The following is a 27,603-nucleotide window of genomic DNA, read 5'->3' as shown; positions in this document are numbered from 1 at the left end:
AAGCAGCTGAATGATTGCGCCATTCTTTATTTATAGCAGCCGACTTGGCATTTAAAAGATTCGTGGAGGTGTACCGTACGAACGATAGTTTGCATTGCACTGATGTTCACACACCATCGCCACTAGTGCCACAAACGGATTCCAAATGTGTGGGAAACGCTGATGTGAGCGTTTGAGAGGTGAAACAGGAAGAAAGGCAGGCATGTTGGCTGAATACTTCAGCGTAACACCGGACTTTCATCAAGGAGAGCGGAGTTTGTGCTCCATGTGGGACCACTTTATCCATACTTATTTTCTTTTATGTCTTTTAATTTTTATTTTCACTTGCCCTTTGGTTATATATGTATATATGTTTTTGAGGTTTTGTCCTCCTGGTATTCTGGGAACCTTCTGTTTAGAGTTTGGATGTTCTCCCTGTGCCTGCACCTCTGGGTGCTCCGGTTTCCTCCTGCAGGCCGAAGACCTGCTTGTTAGGTTAACTGGTGTTTGTAAATGGGCTGTAGGTGTGGTGTAGGTCTCCTGGGATAAACTTATCCCCACCTCAGTTGGGGACTTACTCTCATTTAGTCCAACACTGATGTTGGATGAAAGACCTGGTTGACAACATGCATTCCAGTTCATCCCAACAGGGTTTTATGGGCTTGAGGTCAGCCAAATGTTTTCACACTAAACTTGAAAACCATTTCCTCTTGAACCTGGCTTCATGTTTGGAGCCATTGTAATGTTTAAACAGGAAAGGGCCTTTCCTAAACTATTGCCACAAAGTTAATCCATCTAAAATTCCTTGTTTGCTATAGGAAAATCATTTTTTGGTTAGGCGACCAGCATACGCTCCTAGAAGTTGAAATGGTCCCTATAAAACAGGAATTTATCAGTTTTACGCATCAGTTTAGGAGGGATAAAATAAATGCAGTGTGACTTTTTAATTAGTGAGTTTTAGATCAGTGAGCTGTGAGGCAGATATTATTATTTCTCCTCTTTTTCCTCACCACTTGGCAACCGTCTTGGTAAAGCCCTGGGCAGTTTCATTGTGGACCAACAACTTCCAAGTCGCTCTCTGAATTAAAGAGAAGAGAGTGAGGCTGCATGTTTAGTTGTACTGAAGCAAAAAAAAAAAAAAACCCAAAACAACCAAATCTAATGAAAAAAGATTAAAATGATTTGTTTGACTTCAGTCTCAGTTTTAGGGGGTAGGACATGTGTGACACAGACTGCACGGACGTTTGGCAACACATCAGAAATCAGCATGACTCCGGTGAAGGAGGCGGCCATGTTGCCTGCATGCAGTACGCATACAGTGTCTATGCAGTGTATATTTGCATAAAGTCACATCATGCTCTAATTCTGTCATCTGTCTCTTTCCCCCAGGGGCGCTTTGTGTGCTTGATAAACCCGACCAGAAAGCCAACGGTTCCACCAGGTAGTTCCACAAACTGATACCTCACTGTGTGCTTCTGTGTGGTAGCTGTAGGCTGAAATAATACACAACATCCAGTCACAGCGCACAAAATGGAAACACATAAAACAGAGTAATGAAGATTAGCGAGTAGTAACATTTGGTTCTGTCTAATATATATTAAAATTATGGCAAATCAGTGACTGAGACAATGTTACAGCTCATCTTTAAAACTCTGTAATAAAAGTAAAATTATGCCTCCAGTGAAATTTTGTTCAGTAAAATAAGGTAACGAAAACCAGGAGGCTGGGTTGTTTAGGTTAAAGCGGACTCACTTCAACTTCTTAGACTCTGCTGGAGTAGCTTTGCATGATTCGCTGCTCAAAATAATCCCTATTTATCTGCACTCTGCCTCTGCGCAGCCACTTAGTGTTCCCTCTGTCTGAAACAAGCTGGTTTAACTCCAGCCTCCTTTAAGCTACTGATTGGCTGCCCTTTGCAAACAGAAGATGATCAGAGATGTCCAAATTAGGATATCTTTTCTGATACTGACATCATAAATAGAAGAAATACCTTTTAAAAGGAGCGTTTAGAGCTGTCTGAAGTGATCTCTGTGAGCTGTTGGTTCACAGGAATTGCTTTGACGTACAGTATGCTGTTCTCATTAGCCGAAACTTTAATACGAGCAACAAACTGTATTTGGCAGATAATAAGGAAAAGTATAACACAGTTAAAGTTTCCTCTAAAATGTGGTTTGAGTGTAGAAAATACATATATTTCAACTGATTATGAACAAGTACAAAAGTGGTGTTTGGCTTCCTGGTAATAATAACCACCTCTGTATGGTTTGAAATGGCTGATTCTGCTGCGATGAGAACTCGAGGGAGGCTCATAAAGAAACACAGGCGGTGAGACGAGGAGCCGTTCGAGCTGTTTTCATTTAACCGGAATTACTCTCAACCCTTTTCTCCCGGCTGGTTGCCGGGGAAACTGGCCAGCTTCGTTACCGGAGGTGTGACCTCAGCCGGGAGCGCAAATGACAGAGCTCACGTTAACGTTCCCGCTGCCTGCAATCACGTTTCTGTGATTCTCTCTCATTAACGGCTTTGCACTCTTTGGTAAATGATCTAATTCTGCTCCTCGCACGCACCGATCAGGTCGGCCTTTGTTTGCCGAGACCAAAGTTTTTGCGAGCTGAGCTGATTATGGAGATTATATAAAGGGAGAAGGCAGAGCGGGAGTAAGGACCCAAACACTGGTAAACCTTGTATACCTTTCAATTATACAAATCTCTTCAAGCTGTGGTTTAACAATGACACACAATTTGTGCCAGAAAAAAAAAAAAAAAATGAGGGTAATAATAAGAAAATATTGCGTACCTTTGGTCCTCAGCAGGGGTTTGTATCAGAGGAACTACAGCAGTGCCAGACATCACACACACATCATTAATTCTCATGTTTTGTCATCTCAAACTGGAATTACTGCCTCGTGGTTTTTATACCTTTGCCAAGTCAGTCAAGTTACAGCTTATCTCCAGGTCTGTCTCCACTCGAGCTTTGACATTTGTTACATTTTATGAGTAACAAATGCACAAAAAGGTATGTAAAGAAATGTTTCCACAGTAGCAGGAAAATAACACCACGTGGGAAATTTTACCGGAGCTCTCGTTTTATAGACATTAACTGGCATGAAGGCGTGGCTTTTTCTTTTCACACACTTTATGATATAAAAAAAAAAAAAGAAAAAGGCAGAGCTAAAAAAAATCAGATAATATAAAAAAATTTCCACCTCATACTGTGTAAGTTTTTGGAAGGACCTTGAGAATTATTACCACTAAAAGGGGAAACATAGTCACTAATTTTGAACGTGTGAATGCTATTTTTAACCTTCTGGTTTTATTGGGAAACTCTCATATCCATAAAGCTAAAAACTCTCAGTTCAGCAGTCTTTTAAATCATTTTCAGTTGACAGCGGTTATCACTGAGAAATATCAATAAGAAATCATGTGATGTGAAGATATCCTACCTAAGACCCAAAATAAACCGTGTTCTGGAGATGCATTAACTCCAGTCTTGCCGCCCAGCGACCATCTCGGAAACACCTCCAGGGAGTTATTACGAGCACTCATCTCGATGAAGACCTCATGAAAAAGGCTTGTAAAGTTTCAGCACACGCTTACAGCTCAGTCCGGGCTGCAGATGTGGTGAACCTCTCTGGCTCATCCCGCCAGAGCACCGAATAGATGCTATGCTTAACTGTGTTGTGGCCACAGAATGAGAGGAGCATTAAGAGCTCTCACCTACAACTTTACTATGATAATGAGCAGACGTGCTTGCCACCACACAGCGGGCACACAGCTGGTAAAAAGCAGATGATTGGCTGTTTGGGACAACCAGCACCTTTGACGTTAACGTCTCTGGTAAAGCAGCGTTGATAGAAAGTGTAAAATAAATCCTGCACATCACGTCTTTTCTTTCAGTTGGAGATAATTTATCTGAAGTTCAGTAGCAGGACCTCCCTCCTAGCAGAACTTCCCTCCTAGTCGTACATCATCGGTGCCTCCCCGCACTGCGTGCCTGGTTGTTGGTTGGTCACTATCTCTCACTGGTACCACTGGGGTCTGCCCGACCTGGGAACCACTGCTGATCCTCAGTGAGGCCTTCTCCAAACCTCAGTCTAAGGAGTAGATCACTGCCCCAAACTCATCCATCATTCCCTATTAATAAATAAATAATCAATAAATGTCTAATCCTGTATGAGGTGGTGCTTCTCGGTAGTGATCCTTTATTCTACCGATAATACCGTAGCATCAAAAGACTGAATGCAGACCTCATCTCTGTGCAGCTGCCACCTCTGTGTTTAAATTAATATGGAGGTCAGGGAGGATGTGAGCTTTTTAGGGCCATTAATGTTTTAATGTAGTTGATGAAGCTTCGTTTCCTGCAATAATGGGAAGGTCAGAGGTCAAGAGGCAGTAAACAGACATAAGCATTAGCATCTCCTCACAGTGATCATCAAGGACGAGTGTTTAGTATCTTGAGTTCAAAGCAGGAGGATATTAGAGGAGCTGTGCAGGAATAGTGCTGGTGCTGGAAGAAAAACACTGATACAGCAGTGACTATAAACAGATGGAGGATAATTCATGAAGGAGGACTCGTGAAGCGACTGCTGCGGTGAAGATTACACTAAAAATGATGGATGGCCGAGGTGTGTACTGGAGGCTGAAGATTAGTGACTGGGCTTTTGCGTTCTTTGCTTTTCAAATGTGTGTTGGGGGCAAATATGATGGATAGCAGAAGAAGTTGCATATTGTGTGTGTGTGTGTGTGTGTCTGTGAGAGAGAGAGAGTCAGCGGTGTCACTTCCTCTTCCTGTGAAACTGGCGGCTTGGTATCAAGGATGAGATGAACTATGTAATCCAAACATCCTCCGTCTTTCTCTCCTTCTATCTCCCGCTGCCTCTCACATCATGCTTTCTTCTATAAGTGTATGTGTTGTCACCCACGAGTCTTTGTTTCTGTGTGTGTGTGTGTGTGTGTGTGGTTGAGGCAGACTGCACAGAAATAGATCATGTAAAGCAAAGATTACTATCTGCACCTCAAAGCACAGTCGTGTGGGTCTTTAAACTTCATACGGTGTCATTTCTGTGCACACGAGGTTACGCACTCATGCACACAAACACACAGCAGAAAACATGCACAGGATGTGCGTCAGTGCTTGCAGAGGGTGCACTCTAAAATGCACATGATGTCTGTGAGTGTGTGTGTGTGTGTGCCTGTGTGTTTGTGTGTGTGTGGTGGTTTTTGAGGATATTGAAGGGCACAGATATCAACGGCTGTTCTGACAGTGTTTTCGTGCATGTCAGTGTTTTTGTGTGCACGGATTTCTGAGAAGGAAACTGACTGTAAGTGGCAGAAAGCACAAATTATGAAATATTTCTTACCTGGTATTTGGGAGGTGTAATGCTGAGAAATTAGCAAATTAATCTCTTAATATCTGCCAGGTCTCTTGGGTAAGGGTTCTGCTAGGGTTAAGGTTAGCGTTAGGGTTTTATTTTAGCTAACAGGCAAATTAAAAAAAGTCCCATATACTGATTTTGGCATGTCAGATTTTCCTTTAAAAGCTTTAAAATGTGGGTGTTCCAAATAGGTGAAAATTTTATTAAAAAGAGAGTTTAACCTAACCCTGCCCCTATCCTTATGAGCCTTTGGTGACTTTGTGGATATTCAGATTAAAAAAGCAGATGATATTTTGGGTTCTTTGTTTGGATGGACTGTGAGAGCTGCAGGGCAGACAGCGCTCCCTCTTCTGACATTGTTGCCACGTTGTGACCCGGCTTCATCCTGCATTGGTGTCTGTTTCCTGTGCATAAAGCTAGCCTTCCTATCTGGGAACATTTTGCAAATCTTAAATTTTGCAGATAAATAACCTATAATCACGTAGTGTAGGCTGTGGGATCTATGCAGCGCTGTCCTTCCCATCTTAATTTCCAGCACCTGCAGATATTCAGAAAAGGATAAAAACAAATGAATGAGGAAATGCAGCTCATTCAGAAGCGTAACAGAGACCTTTACATGCTATAAGGTTAATAGCCCTCATTTACTAACACAAATCTGTGGATGACACAGCGAGTGTCTCAGGGTAAATGATATTCCCTCTTATTTATTTATGTAAACAGTCATCACTCCTGTGGAAATACTTTGGAAAGCTGCCCCCTTTTTCCTCCTTGGACCTCAGATACTATTATTTCATTTTCTTCACGTGGACTTTCTCCTGTTTTGTTGATAGTCTGCAGATTGCAGACAGCGAGCGCGAGCCCAACTGGCCGGTGTGCACAGGTCATAAATCTGTGGATGATTTAGTGTGTAAGCTCATTTTTTGTTTACTAAATGAGGGCCAGTATTTGCTTAGCACACATTCATAGTAATTCTTAGTGTTTTTGAATATGACACAAAACCAGAGCAACAGTTTTCAGATTAAACAGCTGGTATTCCACAGGTTTGTCGTTGGTGGGCTCCAACCCTTCAGGAGTTAACCAACCAAACCTGGCGCACAAGTACACCTCAGGCCTGGATTGTACTCCGTGTTTGCAAGTGCGCCCTGCTTGGGTCTGAGTGAGGTCAATTTCATCGTCAGACAGCGTGTGCGAGGGTCTGCGTTGGACATCTGTGTTTCTGCCGATTTTTCTGTGACTTTATGTTACAATGTATCAACTGCACGTGCGTCCCAGGCGGCAGACTTCAAAGATGCAGAACAGGAATGACTGCTCAGCTCTTGCGTTCCCAGCTGTCCTGCTCGTGTCTGCAGCAGATTATAATCAAAGCTTTGGGCCCCTGAAAGTTCTTATCTATATCAGATATTATGATGTCTTCATGTCGCCTGGCAACCACCAGCAATGGGCTATAATGACCTCTTTTTTTAGCATTTATGCACCTATGACCCCTCATAAAAGTATCGTGCAATTTTACTTCTAATTTATATCCAAAAACTTTAGTTATGCATGATATGTTATGATGCTGTCAGCAGAAGTACTAGTTTTATGAATGCACAACACAGATAAACCATTGTTCCTGACATTTTGTGCCCGGGCTGCAGCCCCGACAGACGGCTGAAGCCTAATGCGTGCAGAGACACATCGCTCAGATGTGTCACTGCGTTCTGCACAGATGTGAGGACGCCGGCCTGTGAAGAAAGAGAGAAGGCTGCTGCTGCCAGAGCTGCTAATATTAGCCACCCTCTGCTAACTGATTTGACATTGTGTGTGTGTGTCAAATGTTAAAGAAAGTACCACACATTATAGCAACATTTACAATGTGAGCATTGATCGGTTATTACTGAACAGTGTCAAATGGTTCATAAACACACAAGATGTATTTGTGCAACATTTTATCTGTTTGAGTTCATATTTCACTGTTCCCAAGTGTTTCCATACTTTTCATTTGAACAGATAGTAAATCAGCTGCCGGGATATGAAACTCCAAAAGTAGAATCAAGATTAGTCTTTATTTAAAACAATCAAAAGCGTAAATATTATAAGAAGAGGTCTGGATGGCAGAGACAGTAACAAGACCTGAACACTGACTGCAAAACAAGTGAAAAAAAGAGTGAAAAATACATAAAATGAGGTAAAAATAATAGAAGGGAAATTTTAATAGGAGAAAAAAATAAGAGCTGGAGAACCAAATGGGCACAGTGGTAAACAGTGAGTAGAGAAGTACACTGAGAAACTGGTAATGGACAGCATTAAACCCTGAGCTTCACATCAGCCTGAGTCAGACGAGGAAGTGAGAGGAACGCACACGTCCACTCCTACAAAATAGTACGCTCTGATAAAGACAGTCGAGAAAAAAAAAGGCGGAGAAGGAGGTGAAGAGGAAGAAGTGTATGTTCTGTTACCATGGTGACCACAGCTTGGTACAGTGGATGCAAGCTGTGCCCTTGACAGCATCGCATTGGAGAGTGAGCCTGATACACACACACACACACACACACACACACACACACACACACACACACACACACACACACTTGTGGAGGGCAGAGTGACGATCATGTGCACTGTGTCAGAATGAGTGGTTGCCCTCCTGGTGTGTGTGTGTATGTGCGTTCATCTGTGTGTGTGTGTGTGTGTGTGTGTGTGTGTGTGTGTGTGTGTGTGTGTGTGTGTGTGTGTGTGTGCAGGTCAAGAGTGAGATAACAGAGCGACTAATTTGAATAGCATTAGTGGGATATGAATATTGCCGAGACAACAGCAGTTAGTTTAGTTCCCATTTCCTCCATGTAACCAGAAGTCCACTGGCCTCTTTGTTTGTGCATTCAAATGGCATGGAAAGCAGCGTGTGTGTGTGTGTGTGTGTGTGTGTGTGTGTGTGTGTGTGTGTGTGTGTGTGAGAGAGAGAGAGAGACATATAGAGGGAGGGAGAGTAATAGTGGTGTGTCTGAGTGCGGTACAATAAAGAGCTTTGGTTTCGCTTCCGCATCGTTCCTCATGCAAATGACAGCTTTGTTGCTCTTGCAGCCTGCACATTTCCTGTACATGCTCTAAATATGTGTGTGTGTGTGTGTGTGTGTGTGTGTGTGTGTGTGTGTGTGTGTGTGTGTGTGTGAGAGAGAGAGACAGATAGAAACTGCACTCTTCATATGTCGTTCATGCATTTCTGCATATATTAATCTGCATACATTAATAGCATTACATACATTACACCATTTGAACTCCTCTCAGTCTGAGTCTTCATTCAGCACTGTTGCCAGCTTTGTCACTTTAGTGACTCTTCTTTGTCCTTTAGGGACAAAACAGCGACTTGAGACTAATTCAGTCTTTTGGACAAACAGTTGGCAGCACTGCTTTTTTTGGAAAGATTCCCATATATGGTTTTCTCGCCTCTCATTGACTTTGAATGGGATGTTTGTGCTGAAGAGCTGAAAAAAAGTTCGACTTTACTGCACGAGCGCTGCTGCTACCCAATCAAATCATACTGTGAATGTATCTAATACATATAAACACCCAACGGCTACATTTATAACCTGTAAGCGTCTTTAAGCGAGTCATTAGTTCGTTCTCAAAGGTGACCTTCTGAGTGTTTGAGCAGTGAAAGGCCTGTCAGCGACAGCTCCTTTTTTTTTTCATGGAGCATCACTTGTGTCCTGCAGGATGACGCGGAGGCCGCTCCGCTCAAGAGGTGTTCAGAAAAAAAAATAACAGGATGTTTGTGGGAGGAAGAGCCAGAGTGATGAATGGAGAGAGGACAAGGTCAAGAGAGAGAGAGGAGGGATTGTAATTAGGCGTCCTCTGCTTTCTCCACCTCACGTCGCCTCCTGTCACTTCCAGCATCCTTTCGCTCCGTCTCTGCTTCCAGTTGATTTTTTTGTAATCTTTCATTTTCCCTTTTCATCTCCTTTCATTCCTTCGCCTTCCTGACGATCTTTCGTCTTTCTTACCTTCATCCTTTTGTTTCTTTCTCTACTATCCATCCAATTTCTGCTAGTCTCTCTTATCCCTCAATCTTTCCCTTTCCTCAGCCCCAATCTCCTCTTTAGTCTCATCCCTTCTCCATCATTTTCTCACTATCCTATCTTTTTATACCTTTTCTGTACCTTTGCTGTCCCTCCTTTTGTTTCTCCCTCACTCCTTTCTTTCATCCACCCTTTCCCTTTTTCTTCTTCTCTGTCTTGTTTCCTCCTGCCTCCCTTTACCTTCTTTTCGTCCTTTGTTCTAAATTTGTTACAATTTTCCTCTTTCCCCTGCTTCCACATTTATCTTCCTCTGCTGTTCTGTTCCTTTTCTCCATCCCTCTGCTCTTCCTCTTTGCCCCCCCCCCCATCCCTCGTGTTCATCTTTTCATCCCTCCATGATCTCCTCTGCCAGGGAGGAACAGGTGGCTCGCCTCTGCTGTGCCACTTGGTGGCTTCCTGCCTGAAACACAGAGAGCAATAGAGAGATTGTGGCCCATGTCAGCGCAGTGCCTCTCTGGCTTATAACATGTGACGGACGGAAGGAGGAGGAGCGGGAGGAAATGGAAGAGGAGGAGGAGGAGGAGGAGGGGTCCGACTGAAGGCTGTGATTTCGGAGACTGAGGGAGAGAAAGAGCAGCAGGTGCTTCAGTGTGAAGCACTTGTAGAGGCGCACACATGCACTTAAAGATAAGAGCCACCGAGATACTTCTGCGCCCACACCAGCATGACATCATTTCCTGTCCTCACACTGTAACTCGGCACACTAAAGACCCTCTGATGTTTGTCCCAAGCTGGTAATTTAGCTGCTCCTTAACCCAGAAAGATTAGAGAAACGCTTTGAATGGTGCCGTCGTCTCTCCTGCACCCATGTTTATTTGCCTTTTCTTATTTCTTTTGCATCTCCCTTTTCTGTCTTTAGGTTTCCCTTATATAAAACTATATTAATCTAAGATATATTCAGAGATAATTATAATAAACCTTAGAATGAGCAAGCGCTAAAGCCATCAACATTTCTAAGTACATGCTTCCCAAATAGCGTGCTAAATCTTCTTTGCTACCATCTCTTGTCTCTCGGCACTATTTTTATTCTCCTTCTTTAATCTTAATCTTATGCTGCAGTTGCTAAAATTGACATATTCTGTAAAAGTGAAGGGATTGAGCTCGTTCCTGTAGCCGCTAGGATTAGCTGCTGCTACGGTAGCTAGCCATCTCCGGAGCTAACTCCATATGGATGGCATTAAGACTGATTAGCTCCACGCTAGCTCACTCACTCACTCTCAGAGTATTAAAGCTTAAAAGCTAGCACAGCTGGCTAGCACCTCACACCTCTCGTCCGTCAAGCGACGGGGGATTAGCGCATGCTAGCGATGGTTAGCTCTCTGGCAGGCTAAGAATTAGTGCTTCAAAGAGGAGAAGTAAATCTGGCACGACCTGAAAATACGCTCCAGCTGAATATTTTTGATGTCTTCATAACAGTCATGAGTGCTGAAGTATGGAGATGTGTATGTTTTATTTGTATAATTCCTGGATAAGTCTTAGAAAAACAAGTGTCTCTTTTTCACAGCTTAGGGTGCCTGTGAGCAAGGTACCACCTGAAGCTCTTTTTTTTGGAGGGGGGGTATTAATTCTCTCACATTTTAACTCCAGTGAACGGATTAAATGATCATCTGGAGGTTCACAAAAAAATCTAACCCCCTTTTTTATCTCTTAAAACCCTTTCAAACCTCTGTGGGATAAACTTCCATCACGGTCGGACTAAAATCAAAAGCATTACTCTTTGGCATCTTGAAAACTCAAAGTTTCTCTGGATGTTATATAAAGACTATCCAACCAAAAGAGTAAATCACTCATACATGATTACAACTTTGCAGCAGTTTGTATCAGCAGTTACGGTGGTTTCCTCTGGTTGTGCAGAATATTATCTAAAGAGCAATAGGATCAGGTTTAAATGTAGCATGGTTATTATGTATTTGTAAATAATAAACAGATGCTAGTTATAATGTTAAAACATTCACACTAACACACTAGTGGTGGCAGAACTGCTGTGCACGTACTTATTATAGGGAGCATGGACTTCATGCAACCTGCGCCATCACCTGAGCGTCAGCTGTACACACTGGTTTTGAAACCTTTCCATCACCCTGTTCTGGTTTTGAAAACCTAAATGAACTTTGCTGGACGACCAGAACGTTGCAAAGTGTGTTTCTAGGACCACCAACACCAGCACAAGTGAACTGTTCTGCTCAGATTCTGAGGTAGGCTTGGGTGAGGGGTCTAGCACTGGTGATGGCTAACCAACCAGACATGGTAGTGGTGGATGAGGAGAGGAAGACGGCCGTAGTGATAGACGTTGCAATACAAAGCAACAGTAACATCAAGAAGAAGGAACACGAGAAGCTCTATAAGTACCAAGGGCTCAGAGAGGAGCTGGAGAGGATGTGGAAGGTGAAGGTAACAGTGGTCCCCGTGGTAATTGGAACACTCGGAGCAATGGCCCCCAAAACTGGGAGAATGGCTCCAGCAGATTCCAGGAACGACATCCGAGATCTCTGTCCAGAAGAATGCAGTCCTGGGAACAGCTAAGATACCGCGCAGGACCCTCAAGCTCCCAGGCCTCTGGTAGAGGACCCAAACTTTCCCACTTTAACTATTAATATTTGCTCTTTTCACTAACTCACCTCCATGTCACCTGCTCTCCCAGCCCCGCTCGCCCTCTCTGTACTCTGAACACACCACAACGACAACATTAAAGTAAAATGTTGTCGGTAAACAAGTGGAGTTTGCTGCCGTGATACTCAGAAATTAATTATTAACTCTTTCTGATCTGCATGGTGATGGCTTTGTCAGGGTGTGTCATTTCAGGTCAAAGTGCAACATGTTTTTTATGTTCTTATAGCACACTTTGTCTGAGCCCTGTGAGGGACTGCTGACCTGTCCAGCTGGGATGGGCTCCACCCTAAGTTGGATAAGCGTTTATGGAAATGGCCGGATAGATGGACACGGCACGACAGCGACTAAAATGTTCCTTCTAGTTTGCACACCACTCATTACTGTTTGACGATAAATCCACATTGTCTGCGTCTAACTTTTCCTCTGGTTTAAGTTCTAAAAAAAAAGAAAGTCTGAATATTTTACATATGTTTATGCAAAATTGTCACATCCAATTACCGCCAATGCAGTACAGCGCTCTCCACTTTACCACAAACTCCTAGATTGTGCGTTTGTCTTCCTGCCCTTATAAATGATCCTCCTGTACAAAGAGTATGCACCCCCCATCTGACATTTCAACACTGCAAATTTGCATTTTCTGATTGAAGTTTCGAGCAAATTTGTGTTTTTGCTGAAAATGAAAACGTCTCACATTTCTTAAAAAAAAAAAAGCAGAAAACTGAAACTTCCTGAAAAAGACTGGAAATCCTGCTCTTCTTCTTCTTCTTCTTCTCGTTTTCTTGTTTCAGACTTACTGTAATCCCCCCCCCCCCCCCCCCCCCCCGCTCCTTTTGTCACTCTGAGGTGCTCTCTCCCTGTTTTTCCACAACCCGTCCATCCCTCCATCCAGGCCTCTCCCTTCTTTCAACCACTCAGTCCCTTTGCTTTTTGTTTCATCCTTCACTCAGTCTGATCTCCGTCTGTCTCCTCCTCCTCCTCCATCTCTTCAAAGCTCTGTCTATCTGTCTCTGGATGCAATCCTCTCCTCCCTTTCATCCCCTTTCCTCTCCTCCCATCTCCTCTTGTCTCAACTTGTTTCTCTCCTGTTTGTCTCCTCTGCGATGTGCTCCTCTCCCCTTTCTTCCTCCTTTCCTTCTCTCTTTATGTCTCCTTGTCTCCCTCTCTCATCTCCTGTTTTTCCCTTCCTTCTCTCCTTTCCTTTAATCCGTTCCCTGCTCTTTCCCCTCGCTTCTCCTTTTGTTTTCCCTCCTTCTCTGACTAACTTTTCCTCCCTTGTCCTTTCTTCTCCTCTTTTCCCTCGGCTCCTCTTTCATCCTAATGCACCAACAGAAACCCAGAAATCCAAAACAGATCCTCCTTTTTCTTTTCAGCTGTCAGTGGTACGGTCTCTCTCCAGCTCTCTCTTCACTTTCAGCCTTTTAAGTGACGAGGCACGAGGCGAAATTAAAAGACGCTCAGATATCTTCGCTGTTAGTTTTGAGCATATCTGCGCCTAATGTGTTTTCCACACTCAGACGCACAAACGGTGTCAGTGACAGGATTTGGCTGACAGCTGGGTGATATTAGACCTCTCTATGAACTTAAACTACATAGGATGATCAGAAGCAGCTGTCAGACGTCTGTGTGTGCGTGTGCATGCGTGTGATTTCGTGTTGGACTACCTTAGTGTCATCAGTAAAATTTGTCCTTCATCTCTGTAATTCCCACTGGATATTAAACACAGAGACGTTCAACTAAGGGCCAGAAATATCTATGCAAATACGTTCAGATAAGGCTTGTTTTTTTAAAAAATAAAAAATTAAATATGGTGATATTCCTTCAAAAAGTGCGATGGCATGAAAGTAAAGCACATTATGGGGAAGTATTAGAGTTATGAGTTATTTTAAGGTATTTCACTGCAGAAAATCCACATTCGGGAGTGCAGAGGTAAACTAAGCTGCATCAAATCTGTGAATCTGCACTGAGGACCTTTAAGTCAGCAGGATGTTTCTCCTTGATAGGTTAGTTAAACACATGAGTAAGAAAAAAAAACATAACCAGTAAATGTGAATAAACGTCACCCAAAAGTGAACGTTGAAGTCATAAATACCAGCACGTCTTACAGATCCTGTAATCCTAGAGCCTTAAATGGGACACTGGACAGTGGTGAGGGAGTCTGCTGAGGAAAAACAACACAAAACCATGAATAATTAACTAAGCCTAATAATATAATCTGAAATCCTAGAATAGTGAATCTAATCTAAAGGAAGGCCCACACTCGAACTTAAAGTACATTTTTGTGTGTTAGTGCTCACTTAGTGGCACAAGACAAGGAAACAATAATGTGGCAAGGTATCATAATGTAAGTGCACATACTGGAATAAAACAAAGACTTCAGAGCTCTGCATTGTGTATCATATACTCTCAGGCCACTTCATTAGGTACACCTTGCTAGTACCCGGTTGGACCCCCTTTTGCCTTCAGAGCCGCCTTTCTTCTTCATGGCACAGATTCAGCAAGTTGCCGGAAACGTTCCTCAGAGATTTTGGTCCATATTGATATGATAGCATCACAGATTTATTGGCTCCATATCCGTTCCGTCTCATCCCAAAGGTGCTCTATTGGATTGAGATCTGGTGGGCGTGGAGGCCATTTAAGTACAGTGAGCTCATTTTCATGTTCAAGAAACCAGTTTGAGATTAATTGAGTTTCGTGGCTTGGTTCGTTATCCTGCTGGAAGCAAGATGGGTACTCTGGGGTCATCAAGGGGATGCACATGGTCAGCAACAATACTCAGGTAGCCTGTGGCATTTAAAGGATGCTCAGTTGGTACTGAGTGGCCCAAAGTGTGCCAAGAAAATATTCCTCACATCATTAAAGCCGCACCATGATGGATCCGTGCTTTCATGTCGTTTACACCAAATCCCGACCCCACCAGCCGAACGCTGTGGCAGAAATTGAGTTGTAGTAATCGAGGCTGCCTTCCTATCAGCTCGAAGCATTCTGGCTATTGACCTCTGACATCAACAGAGTATTTTTGCCCAGAGAACTGCTGCTCACTGGGCATTTCCTCTTTTTCAGACCATCCTCAGTAAACCCCAGTAGCTCAGCAGTTTATGAAATATTCAGAGCAGTCTGTCTGGCACCAACAATCACACCACTCTTCCTCATTCTGATGCTCAGTCTGAACTTTAGCAGGCTGCCTTGACCATGTGATTGGCAGGTTAGATATTTGCATTAAGAAAGGGGTGAACAGGTGTACCTAACAAAGTGGCCTGTGACTGTGTCTTTATTTTGCCGCTTTATTTGTTGAGGATCTAAGCACATAATTCCCTGTAGGTGCACTGACATGTTCCAGAATCCAATGAACATAATTCTATGTGCTGGACACAAATACAGAAAACACAAGAACATGAAGGAAAATCAACATATCAGGGAAAAATATTCCTACATAAACACACCATGACACACATATTTGGGCATGAAGACGTACATATAAAGGCACATACTGGGACATGCTCGCTGCGCATGAACCCAGTCACACTCCCAGTCACCGTTTCGGGCCTCCTCACCAAGCCAAACGCTGTAATTTATCTGCGTCTCTGTCTCAGGCCGACCTCAGGCCGTTAAAGGTTTCCAGTTGGGTTTGTGGCGGGCAGAAATGTCAGAGCTGTGGATTCCAGCGGCGGGCAGAGAGGCTGCTACAGTATGTGGCAGCAGACTGTGATGCTGTAAGTGCTTCTGTCTGTGGGGTGATGCTTTTCTTAGGCAGCGTGTGTGCGTGTGTGTGTGTGTGTGTGTGTTGAAAGGAAGGCTGCTTTATGATCTGAGCTGAAGGACTCTGGAAACACAGAAGGTTTCCCACCTGTCACACTGGCTTTGCAGGGATGGCACGAAGCGTCCTCATATCAACAGCAGCATCCTCTTCAGCTCACAGTGAAAAATATTGCAGAGCCGTTTCTCGTCTTAGGACTCCACGGTTTCTGCTCTTCCCTGAGAGTCAAAAACAGCCACATGTTTATGTGGAGTTTGTCCAGTTTGAGTGAGTCTTCAGGTTTGTCCTGACCTGCACTTGAGGGAAAGTGGAAACATACAAAACAACCTCCTCCGATGGCATGCGGTCACCACGAAAGAATAGACTTTGTTTGGAGAGAGTTTTGTTTAGAGAAGCAGGTCGGCCCTGGACCCGGACTGGGAACAGTAGGTTGGGATGTTACTGGAAAGCAGTCAGGTGTATGTGTGTGTGAGAAAATATGAAAACGTGAAAGAAAATTGTTGTAGCTTTAAATCTTTCACTTTATGTAGAATTTGCCTTTTCTCGTCTTATCTCCACTGTGATCATTTTTCCTCTCTACATCTTCTCTCTGCTCCTTTCTTCCTGTTTCTCAGATGCTGCTCAGGGCCAGAGGAGTTATATTTAGCTCTCCTCCTCCTCCTCCTCCTCCTTCTCCTTTCTGCCCTCCGTTTCTGTGTTTTGCCCCTGCAAAGATGGCTTCATTAGCCATAGACCTCAGCATGAAAACACATGCACACACACACACTGGGGTAGAGAAGGGGATAGAGTCTGTTACATAAGAGGCTCTCTTATATAATTTGATGCATATTTGATGCTGAATGGTGCAATGGCAATGCAGAAAGCTGTGAGTGTGTGTGTGTATGTGTGTGTGTGTGTGTGTGTGTGTGGGTGTGTAGAGTAGGTAAGCTAGATTTTTGCAGTTTGGCCTCCCCTTGCCCTCCCTGAGCTGTTACGTCAGAGAGAAAGCTAAAGGTGAACGGGCAGTCAAACTAAAAGAGTGTGTGTCAGTGTGTGTGTGTGTGTGTGTGAGAGTACTGAATCTACAAAGTATATTACAGCTCAGTATCAAAGCGCTGTTTTGATATTGAGCTGCTTATTTTTTCACAGCCCCGTCTGACCAGAGTAGAGTTTGAAAGCTGTTTTTGTGACTTTGTGCTTCTCTTTCTTCTCCATTTCCTCCTCTGCCATTGATCTAAGTAGAATAAGAGAGATCAATGAAGGTTAATGGCTTTTTACCTGGGTCCACCTCATCGATGCACTTCATCAGGAATGCCCCTGCTGTCTGCACACTCAGGATGCAGTAAAATAATGGAGGGAATGCAATAGGAAGGACTGCAGACATTTCATTAGATGTCCCGGTCAAAGAAGGGCAGCTTTTTGCTGACTTGCACAGCTTCAGGTGCTTTACTGCCAAAGGACTGTTTTGAATAGTGAATGTCATTTTAATACATTAATATCACACAAATATTGACCTTATGAAAGGGACATACTGACTCACCAGAGATAGACCAAGAAAGGAATTGCCAAACTTAATGTAGGAGGGTCTGAAATATCCCGGCCGTACCTCTGAAATGAATGTCCTACATTTCCCATAATGCAGCTCAGAACAGAGTTTTACTCTCTGTGGTAAATAAACTGAATCTGGTGTGTAAAACTGCCCCTTTTACTGCCCACTTTTTCGTGTTTGTTTCCTCAACAGCATGAACCCGGTTGCCTCGTGCTGCCTTCAGGTCTTATGGGAATTTTCGGTTTTTGGAGCAGAATCTGCACGAGAAGCTAAAAAAAACAAAACAAAACAAAAAAAGGATGCAAATTATAAATAAAATGCAAAAGAAAGGATATGATGTAAGAACTTCAGTGGCTAATAATTATTGATTTGGTGGACATGAGTAAGTAAACTTTTAGGGCTTTTAATTAACTTTTATTGGCCAAATGTTTTCTTTCTGTGACTGCAGCGTCGTCTCAACTGTCAAACTGACAAATGGATGAAAGTGTGGCTGCTATTACTCCACACTGCACTGGTCTATAACTGTCCTGTTGGTTTATTTTTCTTGGAAACAGTGAACATGTAAAGTGTGTTTGATATATACTGAGCTGAGAAATGATGTTAAACAGGAAATGTGGTGCAGACCGATTTATTAAGAAAGAGCAGTGTTTTCCCATTTAGATCCCGACACTGCTGCTAACGTACCACAGATCAGTCCACACTTAGCTACTTTATTTGACTCTATTTTCAGTCGTGTAAAGACCAGCAGTAGCAGCCAGGAAGGCTTTGCACTCTAAGGTCACCAGCCTGCCCCTCTAGAGCTCCCAGTCATGCAAAGCTGTGGTAATACTGGCTCCCAGGTGGGAATGTATGGTATTCCCCCTTATAGGAAAAACAACAAAATAAAAACATTCCCACACCACCTTAATGAAGCTTTCCTGACATGCTTTAAGGTTTCCAGGCTGCCAGAAACAGCACTTTGGTGATAAACAACTTGCTCTGATTTGTATTTGTCGGGAAGTAGCCGGTGACTCGGCGGCTGATTACAGCGCATATTTATTTGTTTGTTTCCATTCTTTAAGTTCTGGGAGGAAGTAAGTCACAGTGAGGTTGGCAAACAGAAGCAGCCGAAATGGAAAAAAAACAAACTACTTCACAACATCTAAACTCTACACAAAAAAATCCATCAAATTTCGAGACAACCAGGTGCCTCAGAGCTCAGCCCCGTAGGCTGAGCCCCTTCCTGTGTGTCATCCTCCCACTCTCCCTCACCTCCTTCCTGTCTTCTCTGTAATTCTTGCTATTTTAAAAAGGCAAAAGCCAAAAATAAGTTAAAAGAAATTGAGATTAAAATGACTGTTGTGTTAGGAGAATCTGCATACATGATGGAAAAGGTACAAAGGAAGTAGAAAAGTCATAAAGGTGTGGGTTTTTAATGTGTGAAAGGGAGACAAAAAGAGTAGAAAGAGTAACATTGTTACAAATGTAAAAACAATATGAAAGTTAAGTACCCCAAACCTTATGTAATCAGAACAGGTAGGTTTTGAAAATTGCTCTCCCAAGCTTTGGAAATGGGGAAACTATTTACATTTTTTTTATTAATATATATATTATTATTTTTTATTTTTCATCTTCATGGGATCTCTCAGAGTTAACACAACAGTACACATGCACTGAAATACTGTAGAAGAAAGCAGTGATCACTTCATCAGCTTATCTTTTTTGGTAAATACAATAAAATAAAACAGCCAAAATCAGAGCATTTCCCACATTTGAGGATTTGGATTCAGAGGATGTTCAATATTTTGTTTGATAGGAAGATCCAGAACCTATATGCTAACTAGCTTACTCTTTAAATGATTAATACCTACCTTTACTCCTCCAGTGGAACACACTAAAATACACTGTCTGTGTGTTGGTGTGCGTCCTGGCATTCAGATACCATCCAGCAGCCAGCTAGTTGTGCTATCTGAGCTAATTTCCTGCCACTAACAGGAAGTCTGCCCTTCTACTGACATTGGTGTAACACAGGAATCCTCCCCCCACCACCCCCTGTGCAGTCACTGCCAGATAATGAGGTTGCGTAACAATTAAACTCTTCCCAGTGTTGTTAATATCGATTAGCGCGCTCTCCGTCTGACGTACAACAGACACACAGGGCGCTCAGTTGCCAGTCCATCAGCTGGCAGATCAATCAGAGCCTAATGAGATAAATGAGCTCACTAATTAGTTAACGAACCACTGGCTGACTGACTGACACAAGCGCACACAGAGCCAGCCTGGCAGCTTCTCCTCCTGTCAGCTCAGGGGAAGAGAAAGTAAGAGTTTCTTAACAAAATACTTCTCAGCGCATCCACTTAAAACAAGACGTTTGAATATCCTCTTAACTGGAAGTGCAGCGACTTTCCATTTTTATAGGGTATCAAACTGAATTTTATCACTTACCTTATAATACACATGCATGACTTTACATTTTGCATTTTCTTATAATGGGAATTTGTTAGACCACTGTTAATTTTATACTGGTGGTTGGTATTGTCTTCCAGTATCCTTTGGACCCTTCACTCATGTTACTGCTAGCTGTTAAATGTTGGTGATGCTCTGGGTGCTTTAAGGCTGAAATGCAAAGCTTTTTTAAAAAAATGGTTTTGTGATGTATTTTGAGATTGTGGACCCCCCCCCCCCCCCCCACAGGTGAAAAGCAGGAAGTCCGAGGCTGGTGGGGACCTAAATGAGCAAACCGAATATTTGCTTCTATAACTAGGAGCGTTCCTCATAAGTGTTGTCGCTCATGTCACTGGATCGCAATACAAAATGTTCCCCCTACATTTCCATGACAACTCACTGGTACACAATGAGAGTCGTGGGTAAATAAGCACAAATGAAACCATCTGGAAAAAGGACAAGAGCTGTTTTATCAGTGCTATAAAAGGTATCGGGGAAAAAGACTGGACTCAAATTAACTCAGATTTGGGGACTCATTTTAAAACTTACCTTATCTTGGAGAGGCTTCTTACTCCAAACACCACCATCACTTGCAATCTGATTTTTTAAAAATGTATTATTCTTCATGCCATTTGGTGGTAAAAATGTAAAAGTGATCTGTGGGTTATTCTGACTCAGTCAGCTGTGATGGACAGCTCTGCCCTCCCGGTCCTGTCATGCTGCTATTTATCAGACACTGTGGGACTGTGTGCATGTGTGTGCTTTAGCATAGCTGGCTTGAGTAACACTAAACTGGATACCACCGATGTCTCAAAGTGGCTTCTGTGAAACAGGCACATATCTGGAGCGTCCGCGGGGACAGCCCGAATAATTTTAGCGTTGTGGGGCAAGCCTAGGCTGGACCACATGCAGAGAGACAAATAGCTGAACAGGCAGAAATACAAACAGACAGACAGATGGCTGTCACGAAGGTTCAGCCAAAACGGTGCAGAACTTTCTAGATACGCTGTAAAAACAGGCTTCAGATGTTAGCCTGCTTTGACCTGGGGGTGGCGGTCACATTTTAGTGGTGTGGGCTGAGAATTAGGACATGCTAGCAGCATTTGGGCTAACTAAATGATATTTGCAATTCAGGCGTGTGTTAGTTTAAGAAAACTGTCAGGAAGCTGCATTCTGCATGTAGGCAAATTCCAGTCCGTCAAACTAAAGTTGGCAGACGCTGAGCAACATTGTGCAGGAAATGGCCCTTTGGACTCGTGCTAAACCACCCTCAAAGGTAACTTAAAAACAATAATTTTTTGTTATATATTTTTAATTACAATTTATATGATCAAAATATATCAAAAATACATAAAATGTGTTAAAGGAAAAAAGCTCACTTGGGTTACTTGCAGGAAATGGCCCAGGGCAAACCCAAACCCAGCAAATCATTTTGGGCAGACTTTATCAAATCCTGGACTAACCTGACTTCAGTGCACTAGAAGAAATATATTAACAATTACCAGGTTTATGGTCCAAACAGCTGAGCTTGTATCATTATTGCTACAACTTGGGAACCTATTAGCCAGCTCAACATGTGGAGGCAATGGCTCGGTTTTGGGGGTTTCCGGTGTAGCCTGTTTTTTATGAAAGAAAAGAAAAGCAAAGGAAAAAGCTAAAACTCTGTTAGTTGATGGGCAGTGGTTTCCAGATTGCATTTCAGTGAATGCAATCCATCTTTGCTCTCCACGTGGACTGTTTTCCTGCATTTAACCAATTACGAGATCGGGCAGCAGAACTGAGACCAGGTTTCCGTTTTACATACTGGTGCAGATATAATCATATAACATAATCAGACATGTTTCCAGGAGCCCGGATTGTTACCTTAAAAGTCTGACAACAGCCAAAGCATTTTGAATCTTAAAGAATTATTAAGACTTTCATGTTTATTGTTAGATGTAAACAGAAAACTAAAGAAATGTTTGGCTTTCTAACAAGACAGATATTTTTTAGAGCTACAGAAACTAATAGAAAGGAACAAGGTCTCACTTTTTTATGTGAAAAATGGGGTGGTTATAGTGAAGTACTGTAATCCAATAACAGGCAGGAGGAAAAACATGCTCGTGTGCTTAGTGACGAAGTCTCTGCCTTCATCTTCATCGCACTGTTTCTGTCATGGCAGCACGTCACAGGTGTGACCTCTGAAATAAATAGGCATGCGGGGTGATTTGAGTTTATGTTAATTTTCTGTAATTAAAGTCAGGGATAACCTTTGTGTTTTGAGGTTTGGCTTTAATGAAGAGAAGTTTGGGGTAAACACTGTGTTTTTGGAACCGGGCTGAATCTGCTGTGTTTTTCACCAAGGGAGGTTTACGGTAACCTTTAAGGGCTGACGTCAGCCGCTGTTGTCTGCTGTACCTGTGCAGCCAGCCACTGCTGTGTTGGTGTGTGTGTGTGTGTGTGTGTGTGTGTGTGTGTGTGTGTGTGTGTGTGTGTGTGTGTGTGTGTGTGTGTGTGTGTGTGTGTGTGTGTGTGTGTGTGTGTGTGTGAGAGAGAGGCAGGCAACAGTCTCTTTAATGAGGGTGAACTCGCAGGGTTGTGCTTAGTCTTCATTTGGCCTGCTGGGAAGGTTGCTGGCATATGGGTATTTGTGTCTGTGTATGTGGGTGTGGGTTGCCCTTGTTATGCTCGGGAAGCCCCCTATACACACTGCAAGACTTCTAATAATGAATACTGCCTTTTTCGAGTAAGTCAAACCCTGTGCATGTGTATGTGTATATTTGTGCGAGTGTGTCCGCACATTGTATCACCCCCACGGGGCGACAGGTGCCACAGGCAACATGAAACCCAGTGGACGGGAATGGTGAGAGAGAGGAGAGACAGTGTGAAGTGATGGAAGAGGGAGAAAATGGGAATAAACAGATGAGAGGAAAACTGAAGGGAGACAGAAAGGTTAGACAAAGGGACTCAAGGCCAAAAGTATGCGGACATCCAAACAACAGTAAGTGGACCGAAGTGTTTTCCAGTCAAGGCAATAGACTGTATATAACAGATGGCGATAGGGATTGTGATGCAGGAATTTGCTCCCTTTAGAACATCACTGTAATCAACACTGACATTATGGCAAGGTGGGAAAAACAAATGCAGACTGCCTCACCATTGTCTGAAATACCTCTAATAAGGATTGCTGAACTGAGGGGCTCGGTTCAAACCTGAAAGGGGCGTCCACATGCTTTTGGCAGTATATTGCAGAAGGGTTGACAGAGAGCGAGATGGATGGAGAGATAGTGAGAGGAAGGGACGGAAAGACAGGGAAGCAGAGATAGACAAATAGACATAGAGATAGTTTTCACTGCTGGAATCAAGGACAGCTGGCCCGTGTGTGTGTGTGTGTGTGTGTGTGTGTGTGTGTGTGTGTGTGTGTGTGTGTGTGTGTGTGTGTGTGTGTGTGTGTGTGTGTTGGCATGACTGAGTTGCATAACACTCTACTGGGTCCCCCATGGCTTAGAGGCTAAAGTGGTGCCTCTCTCTCTCTCTCTCTCTCTCTTCCTCTGTGTTCAGCCAAGAGAGGCTTTATCTGCATGATGAGTTTATAAAGAAAATATTACTAATGAAATCAAAGGAAAGCACAATGCAGATAGTTTATGAAGCTACGACTACAATTTTGGTGACAAATTTGTCAAATGCGACCTTTACAAACTCAAATTTATGGTAAAAAGTTTGGAGTAGATCGGAGCTCATGAGGGTCTCCTGAGTGTTGGGAATGGCAGCACCCTGTGGTGCTGACCACACCGTACTTCTCATGGTGTTTTTCTGTGGGGAGGCTCTGCTGTGGAAAGAACAGCCCTGCGCTTTCTCTGCTCTACTTCCTAAGATGCTGGCTGCTCTTTGTTGTGTATACACATGTGTGTGTGTGTGTGTGTGTGTGTGTGTGTGTGTGTGTGTGTGTGTGTGTGTGTGTGTGTGTGTGTGTGTGCATGCTCCACATGTAGGCACTTGCAGGCATTGTTAATTGTTTGCATGCAGGTATGTACGTGTGTGTGTGTGTGTGTGTGTGTGTGTGTGTGTGTGTGTGTGTGTGTGTGTGCGTGCATGCGTGCGTGTGTGTGTGTGTGTGTGTGTGTGTGTGTGTAAAATGCTGCTTCAGGATAACGTTAGTTTTGGTTGATGTTCAAAGGTATGGAAAGTGGAGAAGCAGGTGAGGGCGTGTGTAGACTAGACAGCTGATGATGTGGTAAATGAGTAATTTGTACTACATGCACATATTAGAAGCTGTTTGTTATAAGCTGTTTGTTTTAAGCTGTTTGCACTGCAGCTTTGCACCGACCTTTTCTAGACATTACCCCAAAGAAGTGTTGAAAGCGAATGATTGGACATTAGACTCTCTTTATGCTGCCAAAAGTGAGAAAGGACAACCACACACAATGTCCCTGCTTATACAGTACAAAATTATAGAAACAAAGCAACAGTAACCTCTGTAAGACCCAAACCCACAAACCCATTTTAATACTTGATATTGGCCTTCTCAGGTATCCAAAAAAGCATTGGACGCATCTCTTTAACAGGTGTAACTACAAACGGGTCTCCAGAACAAATATTTTCCCCTCTCAGCTGTGACTACAGTCTGTGGAAGTACTGTTCACCGAAATCTAGTATTGTTCTTCCTACCTCAATTAAGCAACTAGACAAATATGGGGATGGCATGGCGGTGCAGTGGTTAGCACTGTTGCCTCACAGGAAGAAGGTCCTGGGTTTGAATCCAGCTTTTCTGTGTGGAGTCCAAAGACATGCATGTTAGATCGGCCATAGGTGTGAATGTGATTGTGAATAACTGTTCAGACCCTGAATTGGATAAGTGAAAGGAAATGGATGTTCACAGAGTGACTAAACAGCCAAACATGGACAGCTACATTGTTGCTAAGTCAAAGCTGCTAACCTAATGCATCATTGCTCTCCTTACATTTCATTTGTTGACCGTCATGCCCATCATGACAGCCTTAACTGAAAATGACCTGTAGCCACTGATTCCTCATACAAACTGTGAAAACAGCATGAAACTGCAGTAATCTATATGAGCGAGGGCGAGTCCAGTGGCGGCGTGCTTTACACCACTGCATCAACACTTTGAGCTTGGTGATGGAAGGCTTGGATGCAGCTGCCATGGAAACCCATCCATGAAGCTCTCACTGTTCTTGAGCTGATCTGAAGGTCACATGAAGGTTGGAGGTCTGTAGTGATTGACTCTGCAGAAAGTTGGTGACCTCTGTGCACTATGACCCTCAGCATCCACTGACCCCACTCTGTGATTTTACGTGGCCTACCACTTCATGGCTGAGATGCTGTCATTCACAATCACTTCCACTTTGTTATAATCCCACTAACAGCTGACTGTGGAATATTTAGCAGTGACTGGACTTGTTGCACAGGTATCATCCTATCACGGTACCACGCTGGAGTTCACTGAGCTCCTGAGAGCGACCCATTCTTTCACTGATGTTTGTAGCAGCAGTCTGCATGCTAGGTGCTGGTTTATACACCTGTGGAAGTGACTGGAACACCTGGATTCATGATCTGGATCGGTGTGTGAAGACTTTCGGCAATATAGTGTATGTGTAAATAACATATGGACATAAATATATTGTAAAATAGGATTATAAGTAAAAAAAAAGTAATAACTTGTGTGGAAATGGTGATCATTATGGACAGAAGAAAAAAGAAATCCCTAAAAAAGCAACACACACAAATAATTCCACTTCACCGCTGAGCTCTCTTTGGCTAAATCCACCCACAACTGGCTGCAGGATATCACTTGTTTGAACAACTGTTGCTGGGTTGAGAACTCCCAGTTTTAGAGTTTTTGGCTGGATACACATCATGCCTTGTCACTCATGGGAAGAAGCGGAAGTAAAGCCCTGGGATCCTGTTGGCAGCAATCAGACAGAAACAGGCTTAAGACAGAAGGATAGAGCCGAGAGGAAGAAACCCACGATAGAGAATAATTCCAAGGGAACAAGTGAAAGGCTGGAAAAAAAGACATTTCGAGGATTTATTGTGATTAACTGACCAAATAAAACACACAAAAAGTAAAAGACAAACGCTACAGGAAGGGAGACAAATAAAGCACTTTTTGGGAGCTTGAATGTAAACCAGGAGAGAGACAAAGCCCCAGACAGAGCCTGGCTGGTGATGAGCCCGAGACGCTCCTGGCCATATTTAATCATCAAATATTAATGCAGTAAAGATGGAATACAGGAAATTAATATTCTCCATTAACAAAGAAGACGAGTGAGCAGGGACTCGTAATGGCCACAAAAGACAAACGGCCTCCGTTCAGCGGTTTACGTTCTGTTCTTAGTTTCCCTGATTATGAGATCCAAATCAGGTCACGGTCTACATCCTATATGATAATCTGAACACTCATCTGTTCCACCTCACATTTATCATGCTCACTTCCCCTTCGCTCTTTCTTTTATGCTGTTTAAATTAATCATCTATAACTTCCTCAGTCTTTCTGTTTTCTTTTGCGTGCTGCTGAGCGCACACTGTAGTCGTGTTTCCATAACACATGTCCCAGAATCCACTTGTCGGGCGAACGAGGATGGCGTGACCTTAAATCTGCGATTGTGTACATACTGGTCTGTTCGTTGGTGGTTAACTGTCTTATTGACCCAGTTTCTCTTCCTTAGTTCACTCCAAAAAACGAAGCATATCACTTCCTGTTGTGCAGGAAAGTAGACCCTAGTTCAAGAGTTCAAACAAGACTTTATGAGCCACCTGATTTCAGTGACAGTTCAAGATGACAGACAGCACAAGCAGTAAAGTCAAACATATCCGATGGATAGAAAACGGTCATTTTAAGCAGCCTGTTATTGGAAGTATGCTCAGACGTCACCGGGCAGGTTTTTGTTTCATGTGTTTCATTTTAACTGGAGTGTCTAGTTTTCAGTATCGGCCATTTTTAAGCAGTCCTGTGTTACATTAAAACCTGTTTCCATACCTATGAATCACTGACCACATCTGTGATTTAAGAAAAGGTGTGGCAGCGGCACGTTGACAACAGCTTCTGCCAGTTAAATAAACCGAATATAAATCAGTGCTCTTTGGAGGGGGTCCAGAATGAGCACCGCATTCCTGTGCCAAAGATGTAGAATACGACCATTCTGAAGCCGCTGGTCTGGCTTGATGCAGCAAAACCAGATGTCAAGAGGCAGTCCTGATATAAATCATAAACTTCGTTCATGTCTCATTTATGAGATTTGTGCTTTGCACTTTGTTTTTTAATTGCTAATTAGTTGTGTTTTAATACCACTTTGACATGACGGCTTGGGGGAAATTGAGTCACTGCTTTTCTGACTGTTAGACAACATTCTCTACCTCTTAAGCCACACCCACCTCGCTAATGTGGAGGCAACGATCAGCTGGTTCTCCAGTGAGTGATCTTCAACTCTAACTTGGACTGCAGCTGGTGATGGTGAGTCCTGTTGGATTACTCAGTGGTGGAGTTTGACTGTGGGACAAGAGACATGAGACAGCTGAATGTAACTGAGGACTCATCCATCCATCCATCCATCCATCCATTCTTTTTAATAACAGCTTAACTGAGGGTTGTAGGGGAGCTATGTCAGCCTAGCTGTAAGTGTACAAAAGGCGGAGTGCATGCTGGACAGGTTGCCAGTCCCTCACAGGGCTAACACAGAGGGACAGACTGTCAGACACTCCGACATCCACACCTTAGAATCACCTAACAAACACATCTTTGGGCTGGGAGGAAACCAGAGCACCCGGAGGAAACCCACACAGGCACAGGAGTGCAGGGAGAGCCTCCAAACTCCACACAGAAAGACCCAGAAACTTTGAATTAGTAACCTTCTTGCTGTGAGGCAGCCGTCCACACCGTTAC

At 43.2% G+C, this 27,603-nt stretch overlaps 1 protein-coding gene across 1 annotated transcript in view; it reads left to right on the top strand.

Annotated features, from left to right (window-relative positions):
• Nucleotides 1-27,603, top strand: part of hivep2a (HIVEP zinc finger 2a) — a 113,158-nt gene that overhangs the window by 10,782 nt on the left and 74,773 nt on the right. Inside the window, exon 2 of the mRNA XM_030721258.1 lies at nucleotides 1,369-1,420. The gene's annotated coding sequence lies outside the window, so the exon portion shown is untranslated. The remainder of the gene's footprint in view (nucleotides 1-1,368; nucleotides 1,421-27,603) is intronic.

Source organism: Archocentrus centrarchus, chromosome 24 (assembly GCF_007364275.1).
Source record: "Archocentrus centrarchus isolate MPI-CPG fArcCen1 chromosome 24, fArcCen1, whole genome shotgun sequence".
Lineage (NCBI taxonomy): Eukaryota > Metazoa > Chordata > Actinopteri > Cichliformes > Cichlidae > Archocentrus > Archocentrus centrarchus.
This window is presented reverse-complemented; position numbering and strand designations above follow the sequence as displayed.